This window comes from Homarus americanus, unplaced genomic scaffold (assembly GCF_018991925.1).
Source record: "Homarus americanus isolate GMGI-L3 unplaced genomic scaffold, GMGI_Hamer_2.0 scaffold27898, whole genome shotgun sequence".
Classification (NCBI taxonomy): domain Eukaryota; kingdom Metazoa; phylum Arthropoda; class Malacostraca; order Decapoda; family Nephropidae; genus Homarus; species Homarus americanus.
Genome location: NW_024751366.1, coordinates 195,938 through 215,422, shown reverse-complemented (window position 1 = coordinate 215,422; position 19,485 = coordinate 195,938).

Below are 19,485 nucleotides of genomic sequence, written 5' to 3'. Positions count from 1 at the left end.
TTTCTCACTTAACATTTCACTTAACACCTACTTTCATTTAACACCCTACTTTCACTTAACACCCTACTTCTCACTTAACACCCTACTTTCACTTAACACACTACTATCTCTTAACACACTACTTTCACTTAACACACTACTTTCATTTAACACACTACTTTCATTTAACACACTACTTTCACTTAACACCCTACTTTCATTTAACACACTACTACTTTCATTTAACACACTACTTTCACTTAACACCCTACTTTCATTTAACACACTACTTTCACTTAACACCCTACTTTCATTTAACACTTACTTTCATTTAACACACTACTTTTCATTTAACACACTACTATTTAACACACTACTTTCATTTAACACACTACTTTCACTTAACACCCTACTATTTAACACACTACTTTCATTTAACACACTACTTTCATTTAACACACTACTTTCATTTAACACACTACTTTCATTTAACACACTACTTCATTTAACACACTACTTTCATTTAACACACTACTTTCATTTAACACACTACTTTCATTTAACACACTACTTTCACTTAACACACTACTTTCATTTAACACTACTTACTTAACACACTACTTTCATTTAACACACTACTTTCATTTAACACACCACTTTCACTTAACACCCTAGTTTCACTTAACACCCTACTTCACTTAACCTCTCTACTTTCACTTAACACCCTACTTTCACTTAACACTCTACTTTCACTTAACACTACTTCACTTCACACACTACTTTCACTTAACACACTATTATTTAACACCCTACTTTCACTTAACACCCTACTTTCACTTAACACCCTACTTTCATTAACACCCTACTTTCATTAACACTCTACTTTCACTAACCTCTCTACTTTCACTTAACACCCTACTTTCACTTAACACTCTACTTTCACTTAACATACTACTTCACTTAACACCCTACTTTCACTTAACACCCTACTTTCTCTAACACTCTACTTTCACTTAACATACTACTTTCACTTAACGCACTACTTTCACTTAACACTCTACTTTCACTTAACACCCTACTTTCACTTAACACCCTACTTTCACTTAACACCCTACTTTCACTTAACACCCTACTTTCACTTAACACTCTACTTTCACTAAACACTCTACTTTCACTTACAAATTAAAGAGTATTTGATCCTATCTAATTTGAACTAATATGAATATATATTGAAATTCAAATATTCTTTCCAGCTAAAGTTATATTTTTCTCATTAGGTTAACTTGTATATTAATTTGTGAGTTGTATGATGTATGTTATTGTATATTGTATGATGCATGTTATTATATGATGTACTGTAGCTACATTGTATGGATGATGTACAGAATGTTGTTGATACATGTTGTGTGGTGTACACTCGCTAAACAATTATTCGGCACCCTTACGTGCAATACAATATGACAAGGGTGCTGCATAATTTTTTAGTGGGTGTACATTAATGTATGATGTATGTTGTATGCTGTATGGCATTATAGATTACAACAACCATCAGGGTCTTTAATTTATGCATGGTTGTCTAAGTCTTTAATCAATATTTAAAAAAACACTCGTACTATTTTTTTATATATAATAACCAAGAAATATTTTAATTCTTACATTTTTCTCTCGAGTTCAACCTCAGAAAACGAAAATCCAGGTAACAGACAGATTAACCTAACCTAACCTAACCAATTATTAACATCCCCTCAAAAGCTTATCCTTGTACCAGAGATAAAAATCATATCAAATATTCCTCTTTTTTTTTCATTCATATATTTAATTTGTATTCTGACTTAAACCAATTTTTTTCAGTGTCGATTTTAAAGATCAAATTTCACCTTAAGATTTTTTTTAAGGTGTCAGGAGTATAATATTCTCGTAAGTTTTTTACTGTATGTGTGGCAAAAATTAGGAGGAATTTGTCGTACATTATGGTAAATATTCCAAGTGGAGCCTCATTTATGTGTGTGTGTATCTCCTCTTTGTGTAAACGTCGTTCATCTTACACAAAACTTGGTGAAAATACAGTGTAATATTATTGGCTTTCTATGTACATTGGCGTGTGTGTGTGTGTGTGTGTGTGTGTCTGTGTGTGTCTATTTGAGTAAGTAGAGCAATGTGTGTGTGTATGTGAGTGTGTCTATGAGTGTGTAAATAGATGTGTAAATATGTACTCGTATATGTGTAGGCAGATGTGTGTGTGTGTATCTATATGTGTACTATATAGAAAAAAAACACACACACACACACACAGGTAACAACTAAAGATTAATGATACAGAGGTTAATATAAATGGCAAAAGTGAATCAATATAACCCAGGGAGCATCACGGTCTACTGCTGGGGTCGACAGCCACACAGGGCACCAGTTCAGGCCCAGCAAATAACGAAGCGGTAACCATTTTAACTTTTTTACCTGAGAACGCTGATTGAATGTTGTTTTATGCCCCGATATCACGACAATGTTGCCTTTCGGTAGACTTATATCAATAAAACATTTAATCCTAAGTGTAAATGTTGATACTCAAACTCAGGGTTAATATGTAAGGGTTAATGATGGTATGTGTGGGTCAATGCTGAGTGAGGCAGCCAGGCACGGTATACCAGGCAGCCAGACACGGTATACCAGGCAGCCAGACACAGTATACCAGGCAGCCAGGCACAGTATACCAGGCAGCCAGGCACGGTATACCAGGCAGCCAGACACGGTATACCAGGCAGCCAGGCACAGGCAGCCAGACACAGTATACCAGCCAGGCACAGTATACCAGGCAGCCAGGCACGGTATACCAGGCAGCCAGGCACGGTATACCAGGCAGCCAGGCACAGTATACCAGGCAGCCAGGCACGGTATACCAGGCAGCCAGGCACAGTATACCAGGCAGCCAGGCACAGTATACCAGGCAGCCAGGCACGGTATACCAGGCAGCCAGACACGGTATACCAGGCAGCCAGGCACGGTATACCAGGCAGCCAGACACGGTATACCAGGCAGCCAGCACGGTATACCAGGCAGCCAGGCAGCCAGACACAGTATACGGCAGCCAGGCACGGTATACCAGGCAGCCAGGCACGGTATACCAGGCAGCCAGGCACGGTATACCAGGCAGCCAGACACAGTATACCAGGCAGCCAGGCACGGTATACCAGGCAGCCAGGCACGGTACCAGGCAGCCAGGCACAGGCAGCCAGACACAGTATACCAGGCAGCCAGGCACAGTATACCAGGCAGCCAGACACAGTACCAGGCAGCGCACGGTATACCAGACAGCCAGGCACGGTATACCAGACAGCAGGCACGGTATACCAGGCAGCCAGACACGGTATACCAGGCAGCCAGGCACGGTATACCAGGCAGCCAGACACAGTATACCAGGCAGCCAGGCACGGTATACCAGGCAGCCAGACACAGTATACCAGGCAGCCAGGCACGGTATACAGGCAGCCAGGCACGGTATACCAGGCAGCCAGGCACGGTATACCAGGCAGCCAGACACAGTATACCAGGCAGCGGCACGGTATACCAGGCAGCCAGACACGGTATACCAGGCAGCCAGGCACAGGCAGCCAGACACAGTATACCAGGCAGCCAGGCACGGTATACCAGGCAGCCAGACACGGTATACCAGGCAGCCAGGCACAGGCAGCCAGACACAGTATACCAGGCAGCCAGGCACAGTATACCAGGCAGCCAGGCACGGTATACCAGGCAGCCAGGCACGTATACCAGACACAACAAGGGCCTCCACCTGAGAGTCACCTGGTTTAAAGATGGAGTGGTACTGAGGGGGCGGAGGAGGGACCATGTGGAGGCGTGGTCTTGGGAGCCTGAGGTGTTTCTGTTGGAGGGAGGGAGGGAGGGAGGGAGGGTAGTGGTTAAAGGTGTCTTGAATTGCAGTATAGTGGATGTGGTGGTGTTGTGTAGGGATGTGGTGGTGTTGTGTAGAGATGTGGTGGTGTTGTGTAGGGGATGTGGTGGTGCAGTATAGTGGATGTGGTGGTGTTGTGTAGGGGAAGTGGTGGTGTTGTGTAGGATGTGGTGGTGTTGTGTAGGGGATGTGGTGGTGTTGTGTAGGGGATGTGGTGGTGTTGTGTAGGGAAGTGGTGGTGTAGGGAAGTGGTGGTGTTGTGTAGGGATGTGGTGGTGTTGTGTAGGGATGGTGGTGTTGTAGGGATGGTGGTGGTGTGTAGGGATGTGGTGGTGTTGTGTAGGGGAAGTGGTGGCGTTGTGTAGGGGATGGTGCGTTGTGTAGGGGATGGTGGTGTTGTGTAGGGATGTTGGGTAGGGAAGTGGTGGCAGGTGTTGTGTAGGGATGTGGTGGTGTTGTGTAGGGGATGTGGTGGTGTTGTGTAGGGATGGTGGTGTTGTGTAGGGATGTGGTTGTGTAGGGATGTGGTGGTGTTGTGTAGGGGATGTGGTGGTGTTGTAGGATGGTGTTGTGTAGGGATGGTGGTGTTTAGGATGTGGTGGTGGTGTAGGGATGGGTGGTTTGTAGGATGGTGGTGTTGTGTAGGGATGTGGTGGTGTTGTGTAGGGATGTGGTGGTGTGTAGGATGGTGGTGTTGTAGGGGATGTGGTGGTGTTGTAGGGGATGTGGTGGTGTTGTAGATGTGGTGGTGTGTAGGGATGGTGGTGTTGTGTAGGGAAGTGGTGGTGTTGTGTAGGGAAGTGGTTAGGGAAGTGGTGGTGTTGTAGGGGATGGTGGTGTTGTGTAGGGGATGTGGTGGTGTTGTGTAGGGGATGTGGTGGTGTTGTGTAGGGATGTGGTGGTGTTGTGTAGGGGTGGTGGTGTTGTGTAGGATGTGGTGGTGTTGTGTAGGGGATGGTGTGTTGTGTAGGGATGGTGGTGTTGTAGGATGGTGGTGCAGCATAGTGGATGTGGTGGTGTTGTAGGGAAGTGGTGGCTGTAGGGGATGTGGTGGTGTTGTGTGTAGGGAAGTGACGGTGGTGTTGTAGTGTAGGGGAAGTAGTAGTGATGATTGTAGCAGGGAAGTGGTGGTGGTGTAGTGCAGGGAAGTAGTGGTGATGTTGTAGTGCAGGGGAAGTAGTGGTGGTGTTGTAGTGCAGGGAAGTAGTAGTGATTATTGTAATGCAGGAAGTAATGGTGATAGAGTGCAGGGGAAGTAGTGGTGATGTTGTAGTGCAGGGAAGTAGTGGTGGTGTTGTAGTGTAGGGAAGTAGTAGTGATTATTGTAATGCAGAGGGAAGTAGTGGTGATGTTGTAGTGTAAGGGAAGTAGTGGTGGTGTTGTAGTGTATGGAAGTGACGGTGGTGTTGTAGTGTAAGGAAGTAGTAGTGATGATTGTAGTGCAGGAAGTAGTAGTGATGTTGTAGTGCAGGGGAAGTAGTGGTGGTGTTGTAGTGTAGGGGAAGTAGTAGTGATTATTGTAATGCAGGGGAAGTAATGGTGATGTTGTAGTGCAGGGGAAGTAGTGGTGATGTTGTAGTGCAGGGGAAGTAGTGGTGGTGTTGTAGTGTAGGGGAAGTAGTAGTGATTATTGTAATGCAGAGGAAGTAGTGGTGATGTTGTAGTGTAAGGGAAGTAGTGGTGGTGTTGTAGTGTATGGGAAGTGACGGTGGTGTTGTAGTGTAAGGGGAAGTAGTAGTGATGATTGTAGTGCAGGGGAAGTAGTAGTGATGATTGTAGTGCAGGGGAAGTAGTAGTGATGATTGTAGTGCAGGGTAAGTAATGGTGATGTTGTAGTGCAGGGGAAGTAGTGGTGATGTTGTAGTGCAGGGGAAGTAGTGGTGATGTTGTAGTGCAGGGGAAGTAGTGGTGATGTTGTGTTGGTGAAGTTGATACGCATGTTACCTAAGCAAACTTCTCTATAGGCCTACCAAAGTAAACAAACAATATACTGGATATACCCTGTAACAATACCATAATATCCTGATCACTGGGGGTCTGATCAACACCCCCCTGTGGCCTCTACTTTGTTATCCTTTATTTGGCACAATAAACTAGCTACTGTCCACAATAACATTAAAATTCAATTGGGCCAAAGACACTGTATACACCTCACATTTCAGTGCCTCACATCTCAGTGCCTCACATCTCAGGGTAAGGATATCTCAAGTCACCCTAACTACAGTACGTGTCTCCATTAATCTACATAAATACGTAATTGGTAAGAGTATTAGCGGTAATTTGAAGCCATTTTCTCCCGAGCCAAGTATGTAGTATAGCTATTTAACCAAACGACCTGACCTCTCTCTCTCTCTCTCTCTTTTAGTAACATAGGCCTAATGTAAATACTGAATTGAGGTCAGAGAGGATGTCCAGAGATCTCAGTTTCTTAAAGGCTCTTTAGTTAGAAAAAGGGGAGAGAGAGAGAGAGAGAGAGAGAGAGAGAGAGAGAGAGAGAGAGAGAGAGAGAGAGAGAGAGAGAGAGAGAATATATAGGAATTGAGGAGATGAAAGGAGAAACACGGCGGAAGGACAGGGAATTGAAGAGAGGAGGAGAGGGAGGAAGAAGAGAAAGAGATGAAGGAAGAAGAGGAAGGTAAAGGCTTAGCAACATGGTATAAAAATTGAAATAGGAAACTCCTATTAGAAGAGGGGAAGGAGGAAGGGAGGAGATGGAAGGATGGAAAGGAGGAAGGAGATGAAGAGGAAAGGGGGGGGAAGGATGGAAAGGATGGAAAAAAACGGATGCACAAGGTGAACATGATGGAGACAGGATGAGAGAATGCTGAGGAAGGATAGAGATGGAGAAAGTGCCCATGGGCACGCTTGACAGCCACCTGGGGCATTACAGCTACAACACTGAATACTACCCAGCCACGTAAGGAAGGAGGCAGGAGGCGAGGGAGAGAGGAGGCAGTGGTGTAGGCGGCAGGAGGAGGAGGAGGAGGAGATGGTGTGGGCGACAGAGGAGGAGAAAAAAGAAGAGGAAGAAGGGGAGGTGATAGTGGAGTGGGCGGCAGGAGAAGGGGGAGGGTAGGAGAAGGAAGAAGTGTTGTGGGCGGCAGGGGGAAGAGGAGAAACAGAGGGAAGGAGGAAGAGGAGGAGGAGGAGGAGGAGAGGTGTACTGACATACTCACCACAACTAATAGTACAAGGAGCCACAGGAGGACGAGCCAGTACTGTGCCCATCATGACTTCTACAACGGTCAGAAGGGACTCCAGGCTCGCGTGTGTTCATGCCGTTTCATCAATTTGGACTCAAGCAAGTAAAAAATAAATATATGTGTGTGTGTGCGTGTGTAAGCAACCAGCAGTTAGCATTTCAAAATAAACCTCACGAATGGAAATCTCCCTCCATCAATAGTGGCCGGTCAGCTGACCTAACCTAACCTGACCATCACAACACAATCTGACCCCTTCATATGAACCTTGTTTTTCCCATGAGAGGACACAAACTACACCCAGTGATCTACCCGCTTCAAACGCTCCCCACCCTGAGAAATTTACGACTCGACCCTCAGCGACCGAAACATGGGGAAGGGGAAGGTGGGGTGGGGGAAGGTGGGGTGGGGGAAGGTGGGGTGGGGGGGGGGGGGGTGGGTGAGGGGGGGGGGTGCTATTGTCCACACATACACACAAACACACACAGGTTACCCTCCTCCCTCCCCTAAGTGACAAGAAATGATGGCTGGAATCTTTACCAATTTCTGTACAATATCGTGAAAAGAGTATTTACTACAACAGAGAAACATGTGTGAGGAGGTCAGTCAAACACACGCCCGAGTCCTGTCGTGGGGTGAATGTGGTGAGGGTGACTGAGGTGAGGGTGAATGTGGTGTGAGGGTGAATGTGGTGAGGGGTGAATGTGGTGAGGGTGACCGTGAGGGGTGACTGGTGGGGGTGAATCAAGGGTAGTCACTTTCCCGGACGCATGGTCCTGCCACATCTTAACCCTGTCACACTTTGCCCCTACACCTTGACCATACTCACACCTGATCCTACCACACCTTGGCCCCCTGACACACCCAGGACCCTGCCACACCTGGATCCTGCCACACACCTGGACCCCGGCCACACCTTGCCCCTCTCTTATAGGCAACCATAGCAGGAAGGGCCGGCAGGGCCCGTTCAGGGCGGTCTCAGACACGATCACCTCATTACTTAAGAGGAGGCGAGAGGACAGGGCGACTCTCCCTGTATTTAGGGTGATAAGGCTGCCCTAGTCCCCCCCCCGTCCCTCACCCATCCATCCATTCCCTCCTTCCTTTCCTCATTTATCTCTCACACCATTATTCAATTCCTCCTCCCTCTCTCTACCTTCCTTCACTACATCTCTCCCTCTCCCCCTTTCTTTCTTCCTCCCTCCTTTCACTACATCTCTCTCTCTCTCTCTCTCTCTCTCTTAAATCTCCGACCACCACTAACGCCGCCCTGTTTGCCTTCTGTTATTGTTGAAGATTAGGATGATACAATCTCAGGGCGTCACAACAGATTAGGTACACAATCAGTGGATGTCAGTGTGGATTGTAAGCCGACAGCATCCCCCCCCCCTCCCACTCCTCCTCCTCTCTCTGTGCCTCTGTTGATATTGTTTGTGTCTGTATGTATATTTCTGCGTCTCTTAACGTCTGTCTGTCCATCTCTCTCTCTTGATCAGCAACAACAGTAAGTTATCGAGATTCTAGAATATAGGAAGAAGAGTAGTAGGAGGAGGAGGAGGAGGAAGAGAAGGAAGAGGAGGAGGATTTTGATAAAGTGTATAGAAAAAACTTTGATAGGATTTTATCGAGGAGCTTCAGAGGATCAGCCTGACCCACCTAATATAGTGCTTGCTCTCGCTCTCTCTCTCACACAGTCTGCTTGTCCTTCTCTCTCACTATACCTATCTCACTGTCTGCCTGTCCTCTTTCTCTATACCTATCCGTCCTCTCTCTCTATTATATTATCTCCCTCTCTCTAGCTTTCTTTCTGCCTATCTCCCGCTCTCTCTCTCTCTCTCTCTCTCACTCTCTCTCTCTCTCTCTTCTCTGTCTGTGTCTCTTTCTCTCTTTATCTTGTAAATCGAAATATGGGGACAAGAACAAAATAGAACCATTACTCTTTCTCAAGAACCGCCAACAAGTAGAAATCTCAGGTCATGCTGATACATCACACGAGCGAGGTGACCTTTGACCCCCCCGTCCCCCCTTAACACATAACAGTTTTGGGGGTGATCGTGTTAAATATATGACCCAAGTTTGGGAGGTAAGTGACGAATACACACACACACACACACACACACACTAAAAAAAAAAAAAAAAAAACCGTATCGTGGTGGCAATTTTTGTGACCCTCGATATGACCCCTTAAAGGTCACACGGTCACAGTTCCCCCAGCATAAGCAGGTTAGTAAGTCAAGTTATATATTTCAGTTATATAATTTACCTTAACTTTATATAATTATACTTTTACTACATTTTCTTGAATATACTTTTACTTACACACTTTTATTGTAAGTTTATTCCTTTTTATTCATCTACTTTTATTGAGTTTCTTTATCTATTTGGACACTTACATTATCTATCTCACTTAGCTACGTTATTGTAGTAGTAGTATTTACGGTATTTATTATCTAAAGTTTTCCCTCATTTACTTTATTCATTTTTGTTTTCCTCTCCATTCTTTTTGTTTTCCTCTCCATTCTCCCCGGCCTCTCTGTTCTCCCCCCCCTTCCTATATACCATCACTAGTTTCCTTCTTCCCCCTCCCCAGTTCTATCTCCCCTACACCATCATGCCTCCACCATTTGAAGTCAGAAAGTGCGGCGGTTCACAACAGTACCGATTCTGATTAAAGTCGGTCGTTCTTAAAGGTCTGCTGGGTGTGTAAGTGTGTGTGTGTTCTCCCTACTCTTCTGTTCATTCCATTCTTTCTCTCCTTACTAGTGACGTCACCAGTGTGTCCTAAACTGTGGTGAAATTAGGGCTAAAAAGTCACCTCTACACACACACACACACACACACACACACACACACCCCTTTACATGTCAAGGTCGATACCCTCACACCTCCCTCCCTCCCTCCTTCTCCCTCCCTCCCTCCCTCCTTTAATGGTCCATTGTTAGGAGCAAGAGGAAGAAAAGGGAAAGGGTAAAGCTGAGGGGAAATGGAAGGAGGAAGAGGAGGATACGGGGAAGAAGGGGAATAGGAGAAGAGAAAGGGGGAACTATGGAGAGGGAGGAAGACAAGGAAGAGAAAGGGAAAAGAGAGATGAGGAGAGAAGACAAAGGGAAAGGGGAAAGAAAAGGGTAAGATAATAAGGACAGGGGAACGTCCCTCACCTGGGCACCACTGAGGGCAAATCACCTGGCAGTGTTGGAGTTATGTAGTGTTGGAGAGAATTGTAGGGTGTTGGAGAGAGATGTAGTGTTGGAGATAATTGTGTAGTCTTGGAGAGAGTTGTGTAGTGTTGAAGAGAGTTGTGGTGTTGGAGAGAATTGTGTAGTGTTGGAGAGAATTGTGTAGTGTTGGAGAGAATTGTGTAGTGTTGGAGAGAATTGTGTTGGATAGAATTGTGGTGTTGGAGAGAATTGTGGAGTGTTGGAGAGAATTGTGTAGTGTTGGAGAGAATTGTGTAGTGTTGGAGAGAATTGTGTAGTGTTCGAGATAATTGTGTTGGAGAGAGTTTGTAGTGTTGGAGAGAACTGCGTAGTGTTGGAGAGAATTGTGTTGGATAGAATTGTGGAGTGTTGGAGAGAATTGTGGAGTGTTGGAGAGAATTGTGGAGTGTTGGAGAGAATTGTGGAGTGTTGAGAGTGTTGGAGAGAATTGTGGAGTGTTGGAGAGAATGGTGTAGTGTTGGAAGAATTGTGGGTGTTGGAAGATGGTGTAGTGTTGGAGAGGGTGTGGTGTTGGAAGGGTGTGGAATGTTGGATAGAATTGTGGAGTGTTGGAAGAATTGTGTGGAGTGTTGGTGAGAGTGCATGTAGTGTTTGGAGAGAATGGTGTAGTGTTGGAGAGAGCTGTATGGTGTTGGAGAGTTGTGGAGTGTTGGAAGGGTGTGGAGTGTTGGTGAGAGTGCATGTGTTGGAAGAGAATGGTGTAGTGTTTGGAGAATTGTAGGGGTGTTGGAGAGAGATGTAGTGTTGGAATAATTGTAGGTGTTGGAGATAATTGTGTGCGTGTTGGAAGAATTGTGTTGGAGAGTTTGTAATGTTGGAAGGTGTGTTGGATAGAATTGTGGAGTGTTGGAAGAGGGTGTGGAGTGTTGGAGGGGAGTGTGGAGTGTTGGAGAGAATTGTGGAGTGTTGGTGAGAATTGCGTAGTGTTGGAGAGAATGGTGTAGTGTTGGAAGGTGTGGTGTTGGAGGAATTGTGGAATGTTGGATAGAATTGTGGAGTGTTGGAAGGGTGTGGAGTGTTGCTGAGGTGCGTGAGTGTTGGAGAGAGAATGGTGTAGTGTTTGGAGAGAGCTGTAGTGTTGGAGAGTTGCTGGAGTGTTGGAGAACTGCGTAGTGTTGGAAGAGGTATGTTGGATAAATTGTGGAGTGTTGGAATTGTGGAGTGTTGGAGAGAATTGTGGAGTGTTGGAGAGAATTGTGGTGTTGGAGAGAATTGTGGAATGTTGGATAGAATTGTGGAATGTTGGAGAGAATTGTGGAGTGTTGGTGAGAATTGCGTAGTGTTGGAGAGAATGGTGTAGTGTTGGAGAGAGCTGTAGTGTTGGAGAGTTGTGGAGTGTTGGAGAGAATTGTAGTGTTGGAGAGAATTGTGGAGTGATGGAGAGATTTGTGTAGTGTTGGAGAGAATTGTGGAGTGTTGGAGAGAATTGTGGTGTTGGAGAGAATTGTGGAATGTTGGAGAGAATTGTGTAGTGTTGGAGAGAATTGTGGAGTGTTGGAGAGAATTGTGTAGTGTTGGAAACCGTTGTGTAGTGTTGGAAACCGTTGTGTAGTGTTGGGAACAGTTATGTAGTGTTGGAGAGAAATGTGTAGTGTTGGGGACAGTTGTGTAGGGTCCACACCTTCATACACACTTTAATTAACGTATTCTACACCTGTTTTTCCACATATTATATAATTCTCTACTTCCCTACACACACAGCAGAGCTCTACACACCTTCACCAATACTCTATTTTACACCTTTACACATATATTACACATCTCAAAAAATACACCTGCAATATTGTCACAATCTTCCACTCTTATAGTTTACCTAATACTGTATATGTCCTATACTCTCACATATAATTCTCAAATTCTCACAGACACTCTAACAGCCACGCCCACTATCTCACGGACACTCCCACTATTTCACGGACACTCCCACACTCTCACGGACACTCCCACTATCTCACGGACACTCCCACTATTTCACGGACACTCCCACACTCTCACGGACACTCCCACTATCTCACGGACACTCCCACTATCTCACGGACACTCTCACTATCTCACGGACACTCCCACACACACTCCCACACACTTCCACATCTTCACACAAATCCATCCACTTCAAATAAATTTCCTAAACAAGACTTTAAACGGATATTAAACGACGAACAGCCTTGTCAAGATCGTTGTTATTGTTCACTTTGTATATTTATTTTTCTGGTTAAATAGACTGTTTCAATATCAATATAAAATGTTGTCAAATCTCACCTCACTCACAAGAATAACACAGTAAGTGTCCAGATGGATTTAATTTTTAGTTCCTTTGATTACTTCATTAACCGACCCACGACTGCTTAATGATTGGCCAAGGGCATATTCACCCCAGCCAATCAGCGGTTCCCTCGAGGATCATACCATCAGAAGATGAACTGGAACACCAAGTGAGACACCCTATGTGGTTAACGCTCTGCTAGGCGTGGGTGATGAGCATATGTGATATACTAGACGATAAATTGGGAGAATGTGTATTTGGTGACTTGTTTATGCCACTAAACATCCATCCGCTAAAATGTACACTGAACATCCAAGTCTCGGCCCTCGCTTGTTCACTCCCAACACTTATTTCCCACTTCACCAATACAGCAAACACCGCTAATCTGTTTACTTATAGTTTAATTTATACAGTATTCTTCTTATTTCTACACTTATATCCTACGGGTTGTGATTGTCTCAACATATACACTTTTTTCCTATTATGGTATGCAAATAAAGATAGTCAGACAAAAAAAATAATGAAAATTTTATGCGAATAATAAATAATATACAAAATATCAATACCTGTATAATTGTTTTATTACGCTCGTAGTCTCATAAACACAATATTTCTGACACGGGAGGAAGGGTGTAGTGAATATTCCGGCCATCTCTTAAGTTACTAAGATCGTCGTGTTCTCACAGTCAGGGTGACCGCGATGGCGCCATTAGCATTTGCACCGAGGTAATTCTGCAAAACTAACGACGACATGACGACTCCTATCTAGCCTGATGGCTGAGATTTGTACCAGGATTCCCAGAAGACTTTTACGTTAATTTTCTTCCCATTATAAAGAATAGAAGAAAGGATCTGGTGCAATTCCAAGGATGTTTGAATGATGCACTTGCTTCACCAGCACTCATTTTTTACACTATATAAGGACTTTAAGCCCAGAAAAAATAAGATACTAATTTCGCTATATATATATATATATATATATATATATATATATATATATATATATATATATATATATATATATATATATAAGTAAAATTAACACACTAAAGGAATATAATGTCATAATATTGTTATGCCGAGGCACAATTTCGTATTAGAATTTTGTAAACTAGGTGTTGATAGTTTTCTGCTCCATGCAACAGTTATTTTGACAAATTTAGTTAAATTTTCGTGTATATATTGATGATGTAGATGTATTAATTATGTACGAAAATTCTAGAATATATTACATTACTTTTTATCTGATTTACTTCTTACTGTAAGCTTAGATCATTCTAGAATTCTCCAGGAGTGTCACGAGCCGACCTCCAGCATCTAGACATAGCTAGAATGCTCTAGGCGTCTGACGACCTGTATAGAAGAGGATGCGGTCTACCAAGGAGTGAGTCGCTCGCCTCTGTTCCTGGTGTAAAGACTAAGCCTAGCAGAACAACTGAAGACAATTGTTGTGCAAGTATTGTGGAATTGTTGTGATTAATATAAAGTGAGAAGACTAAGGATTTGTTAACTGGTAGTGTGCTGACTATACCTTCGAAGTGTGGAGTCAAGCTGTGAAGCCAATTACCCTGTAAACAGTGGTGAGAAGAATTTGTGCTTATTAAAGAAGACTACAGTGCACGAGTGTATTTCTGTGACCTGGTGGAAATCTACCTGCCTATTGTTTGTCTGTACACTGACACCGATCATCGGGAAGTTACCGGAAATTCGACAACACTTGTGATATATCTACTGCTTCTGTACATATGACCCTAGCTGCTGGTAACCAGTGGTGGAAGTTGGGTAAGCGGTGAAAGGAGGAGGTTCGGAATAATATTTACTGTGGTTTGTACGAAATCTTTCGTGTGTCTCACGGGATGAGGCTGGCTGGCTGTTTTATTTACACAAGTCTGTCTGTCTAAAACTCCCGTTTACTTGCCTTATGCCAGTCATGTTTTCTATTTTAAGTAACTACATTTCGTTCTCAGCCAGGTATTACATAGTGTAAGGTTGTGTTCGGGCGAGTCAGACCAAACTCTATGGCTGGCCGATCCGCACGCTCTCAAAGCTACCCTGCCTTGCCAAGACCCTGTGGCTCACTTGTTGCCTAACTTGGCGTGAATTTTTAGATCCTTACACCAAGATTCTTTCAAACCCCTGTTATATTTTAATATTACCTTTAAGAAATAGTAAGCTTATATATCTGCATCGATCAGGACGGAGACAACTTTCAACAACTATGAACCTAAGACTGAGTAAACCACTGTCGCCCACACCACAATAAAAATATTGCATTAATGTCCCTCGAAAAGGTTATTTTTTTAATACAATCGTAATTTTCGCGGGTTCGTTGATGAAAAAAATCTTGTATTTTTTGCTGGCCTTTAACGCCAAGAGACCCTCGATAGCGTCCCAAGCCATATTAAAAAAAATGCGGAAGAAAAAACTAGTTTGAATCCGAACGCTGGAGATTCTAACTCAGGTTATACAAGGTACGTACGTTCGTCGATGGGTGAAACATTTTGATTCACATCCTTAAACAACCGTAAGTTGATAAATTTATTTTATTTGAAAGATATGAGAAGCTACAGTAGTCTAGAGTGGATTTTGAAGTCGGGAGGCCGCCATCTTTGTGTTTTGGTTTAAGCGACCTCGTGAAATGGATTCTTACCTCTCCTCTTCACTTAAGGGAATATTTTTCTAGATGCTTTATCACATCTCCAATTGGGAAATAATAATAAAAAATTTGCTCTGATACTCCCACCTATGAAAAAAAAATCGTTTCCACGCCTACAATTAGAAAACGAAAAATCGAAGATACGTTCTCACACCCAAGGACTAAAAACTGTACTAGTATTTTATCCTTACTCACACCTCCAATAAGGGAAAAATCCGAAAATTTATATTGCTTGTATACGTTTTCACATCTCCAATTGCAAAAAAAAAAAAATAATGTCAGATACATTTTCATTATTGAAGTCAGAGGAGAAAAAACATCTTGTACGGACCTGTGAAAATATTCGGGTGGCAAGTGGGAGAGGGGGTGGTAGTGGTGGATGTTGACGATGATGGTAATAATGGGCGCTGGTGTTAGTGAATTCTGCTGGTGGTGATAGTGGTATTGGACACTGCTGGTGGTGATAGCGGTAGCGGACTAGTGGTTCCTGCTGGTGGTGATGGTGATAGTGGACACGGCTGATGGTGATAGTGGACACGGTTGATGGTGATTGTGGTAGTGAACACGGCTGATGGTGATAGTGGTTGTGGACACGGCTGATGGTGATAGTGGTAGTGGACACGGCTGAAGGTGATAGTGGTAGTGAACACGGCTGATGGTGATAGTGGTTGTGGACACTGCTGGTGGTGATAGTGGTAGTGAACACGGCTGATGGTGGTGTGGTAATGGACACGGCTGATGGTGATAGTGGTAGTGGACACGGTTGAAGGTGATAGTGGTTATGGACACGGCTGATGGTGATAATGGACACGGTTGATGGTGATTGTGGTAGTGAACACGGCTGATGGTGATAGTGGTTGTGGACACTGCTGGTGGTGGTGGTGGTATAGTGACACGGCTGATGGTGATAGTGGACACGGCTGATGGTGATAGTGGTAGTGGACACGGCTGATGGTGATAGTGGTAGTGGACGGCTGATGGTGATAGTGGTAGTGACACGGCTGATGGTGATAGTGGTAGTGGACACGGCTGATGGTGATAGTGGTAGTGGATACGGCTGATGGTGTTAGTGGACACGGCTGATGGTGATTGTGGTAGTGAACACGGCTGACGGTGATAGTGGCTGATGGTGATAGTGGTGTGGACACGGCTGATGGTGATAGTGGTGGATACGGCTGATGGTGTTAGTGGACGGCTGATGGTGATTGTGGTAGTGAACACGGCTGACGGTGATAGTGGTAGTGACACGGCTGATGGTGATAGTGGTAGTGGGCATGGCTGATGGTGATAGTGGACACGGCTGATGGTGATAGTGGTAGTGGACACGGCTGATGTGATAGTGGTAGTGGACACGGCTGATGGTGATAGTGGTAGTGGATACGGCTGATGGTGATAGTGGACACGGCTGATAGTGATAGTGATAGCTTTCTCACCAACTACAATATAGTATTTTTCCCAGCAGTTTTCATCTTCAATAAATTTAACCGCCTACATTCCCAAACGCTAAACGATTATTTCCTTACATTCTCCCCTGACTTCTAAAATCTCTCTCTGTTTAACATTACGGTATCAGTATGTCACAGCCTTGGTTATATTCGGGTTAGTTATGTTATTAAAGTTTCACATACCGTAACATTATCCTCCGTAGTTTAGAAGTGGTTAATTTTGCGGCATCCAAGTCATGTAATCGTCGGCTTGGGCTGGGTTTTACACACACACACACACACACACAGGCACAACATTTAAATGACGCCATCTTGGTGGATTATCCGAAACACCGAATCATTCATTTACTTAAAAGTGATTCAGGCTCAGGAAAGGCAAACAGACGGACAGACACGCAGTGATAAAAACGACTCTGAAAAAACGGGAGAGGGATGTAACTAAATGATGAAATACAACAACACTTCGATATAAATTCATGTCTTGATGGGGTGATAAATCTTACATAACATTACAACTTACCTTTAAATATAAACACGGTATCAATAAACGCGCGTGTAGGAAACTAATGAATAAGTTCCAAAGTCACTGTTAACAGCTATGGGTGAGTCATAATAGGAATATATTCATCGCCATTTACATGTGGTTTTTCTCTCAAATCTCTAAAAGTTGTCAAGCGCATCTGCTCAACAGGTAGTTAGGTCAAGCGGGGCCGCCACCCGCCACACTTCACCACCGCACCACAACTGCCGCATCTCAGCAGAGTCGGCAGTCAGCCTTCACTAACTGCCCCCCCCCCCAGACTTACAGGGCCCAACATGTCGTACGTTCTTCAACTCTTGTTCTAAGATTTGCATTACTGTTTTAATCACCTTTACGGCTGTGTTTTATTAGTGAAGTATTTATATTTGTATGAATTTGATTACCATTAAATGCAAGATACATACAATACACAAGGGTAAGCATTTAACGCCATTTTGATCGTGATCTCCCTACGGTAATGATCTAACACTGCTTGTTAAACTGGGGAATGGCACACCCAAGGGTGAGTTAAATACTTAAATTGTTGTTGGGGTGTATGGAATTTGAGGAGTGTATGAAAGGTCAATTAGTTAAACTAGATTAAATTTTGAATGTATATATTTTTTCTTGTAAAAATACAAAGAAGGAATCGCCTGAAGAATCTCCACCCCAGCTTATTTCACTTAAATATTGACCATCCTAATACTATTTGGAGGGATGTTAGGTTAGCGTTAGGGGGGTTAATCTTTAGGTGAAATAAGCTGGGGTAGAAATTCTTCAGGTGATCCAAATGAAACACTGAAGATGCTTGTCATTCCCTGATTTCAGTTTTGTTCGGGTGGTAAAAAAAATATTCCTGTCTTTTCGAACGATGTAACGTCATTCATGTATAAGTGAACAGTATATACAGAGAATGGAAAATGGAAATTAACAAATCATAAGGTAGTGAAATCAGGGGTAAATGATATTTTTTAATAATAATTGAAGCGCGAATGCCGTTGAAAAGGTTTCCGAAGCGCTGATCTAACATCACTAGATAGGAGAAAATTGATTGTTTGGGATTCCAAACTATTTTGTATCCATTAGTAGCTAAAAGACACCTGTACACACACACACCTTCATACTATTAACATCTCCTGTACACACATACATTATGTAAGTCTCCTGTACACATTCATAGTAGTAGTAGTAGTAGTTTATTGACAAAAGTATAAATATATGGTAAATATATAAAAATAATTCAAAATACATTTGTCCAACAAAATATTTTAAACCAAAACAACATGTAAGGGCCAATTTCAAAATTATAGATTCCTAGTACCTCATGTACATAATTACACAATTCAGGCACATATACACTTTCATTTAAGAGTTCACTGATACTGGAGAAAGTCAGCATTAGATACCTTTCACGACAATGTGCAGAGAGGGTACAATCGATCAGCACATGTCGTTCACTGTGTACACAACTGTCGTCTCACTGACTACATAATTGTCATAATACTTCCTTCAGATAAAGGTACAGTATATATTATCAGGTGCCATTAAGAGAGCTCAGGCTCTAAATTGGCTCAGCCATGCCAATATTTTTATTATTATCGACTTGTGTATCTTTATTTTTTATGGATAAATAAACTGTTTCAATATCAATATCAAGAGTAATCAACATGACGCCACTATTGTCTCCGTTGCAAAGAAAAAATATCTACAGTATTTCATTTCACTTATGACCCGTACCTGTGTCACTACTGTGATGAAGCCTGAGAATATAAATTAAGGGAAATATAGTACATAATTAAATAGTGTACAGTACTCATTACATAGATCAGGTCAAGTAAAAAGTAAATCAATTAAAAAGCCCTTGATATTTCATACGTCCGCCCTCGCTGCACCACGACGCTGCCAATGACGCCTGTTGAATGCCGCCCACGAGGATGCGACCAACGGCCAACTTAATTATTTGTGCCATAAAATAAAGACTTTATAAGACTTCTAAGAAATGTGGCTGAAGGATGGACCATCCCGGAACTGAAACTTAATATAAGTGGAACACCAAGAAAAGTCCACTACCCCCGAGGGTGCACTGTAAATGAGATAATAAAATATTATCTTTGTCGTAACACAACAAAAAACACTAATAAATAAATAATTAACAGTTATAACAGGACTCTACCTTAATTATAAGTTTTCTTAACAATGGCTAAGAGATAAAATCAACGTACAGAATCAGTTAAACAAATATTCACTATAATACGGAAAATAAACAGTATTCCCAAAATCTTAGTAAAATCTTTAAT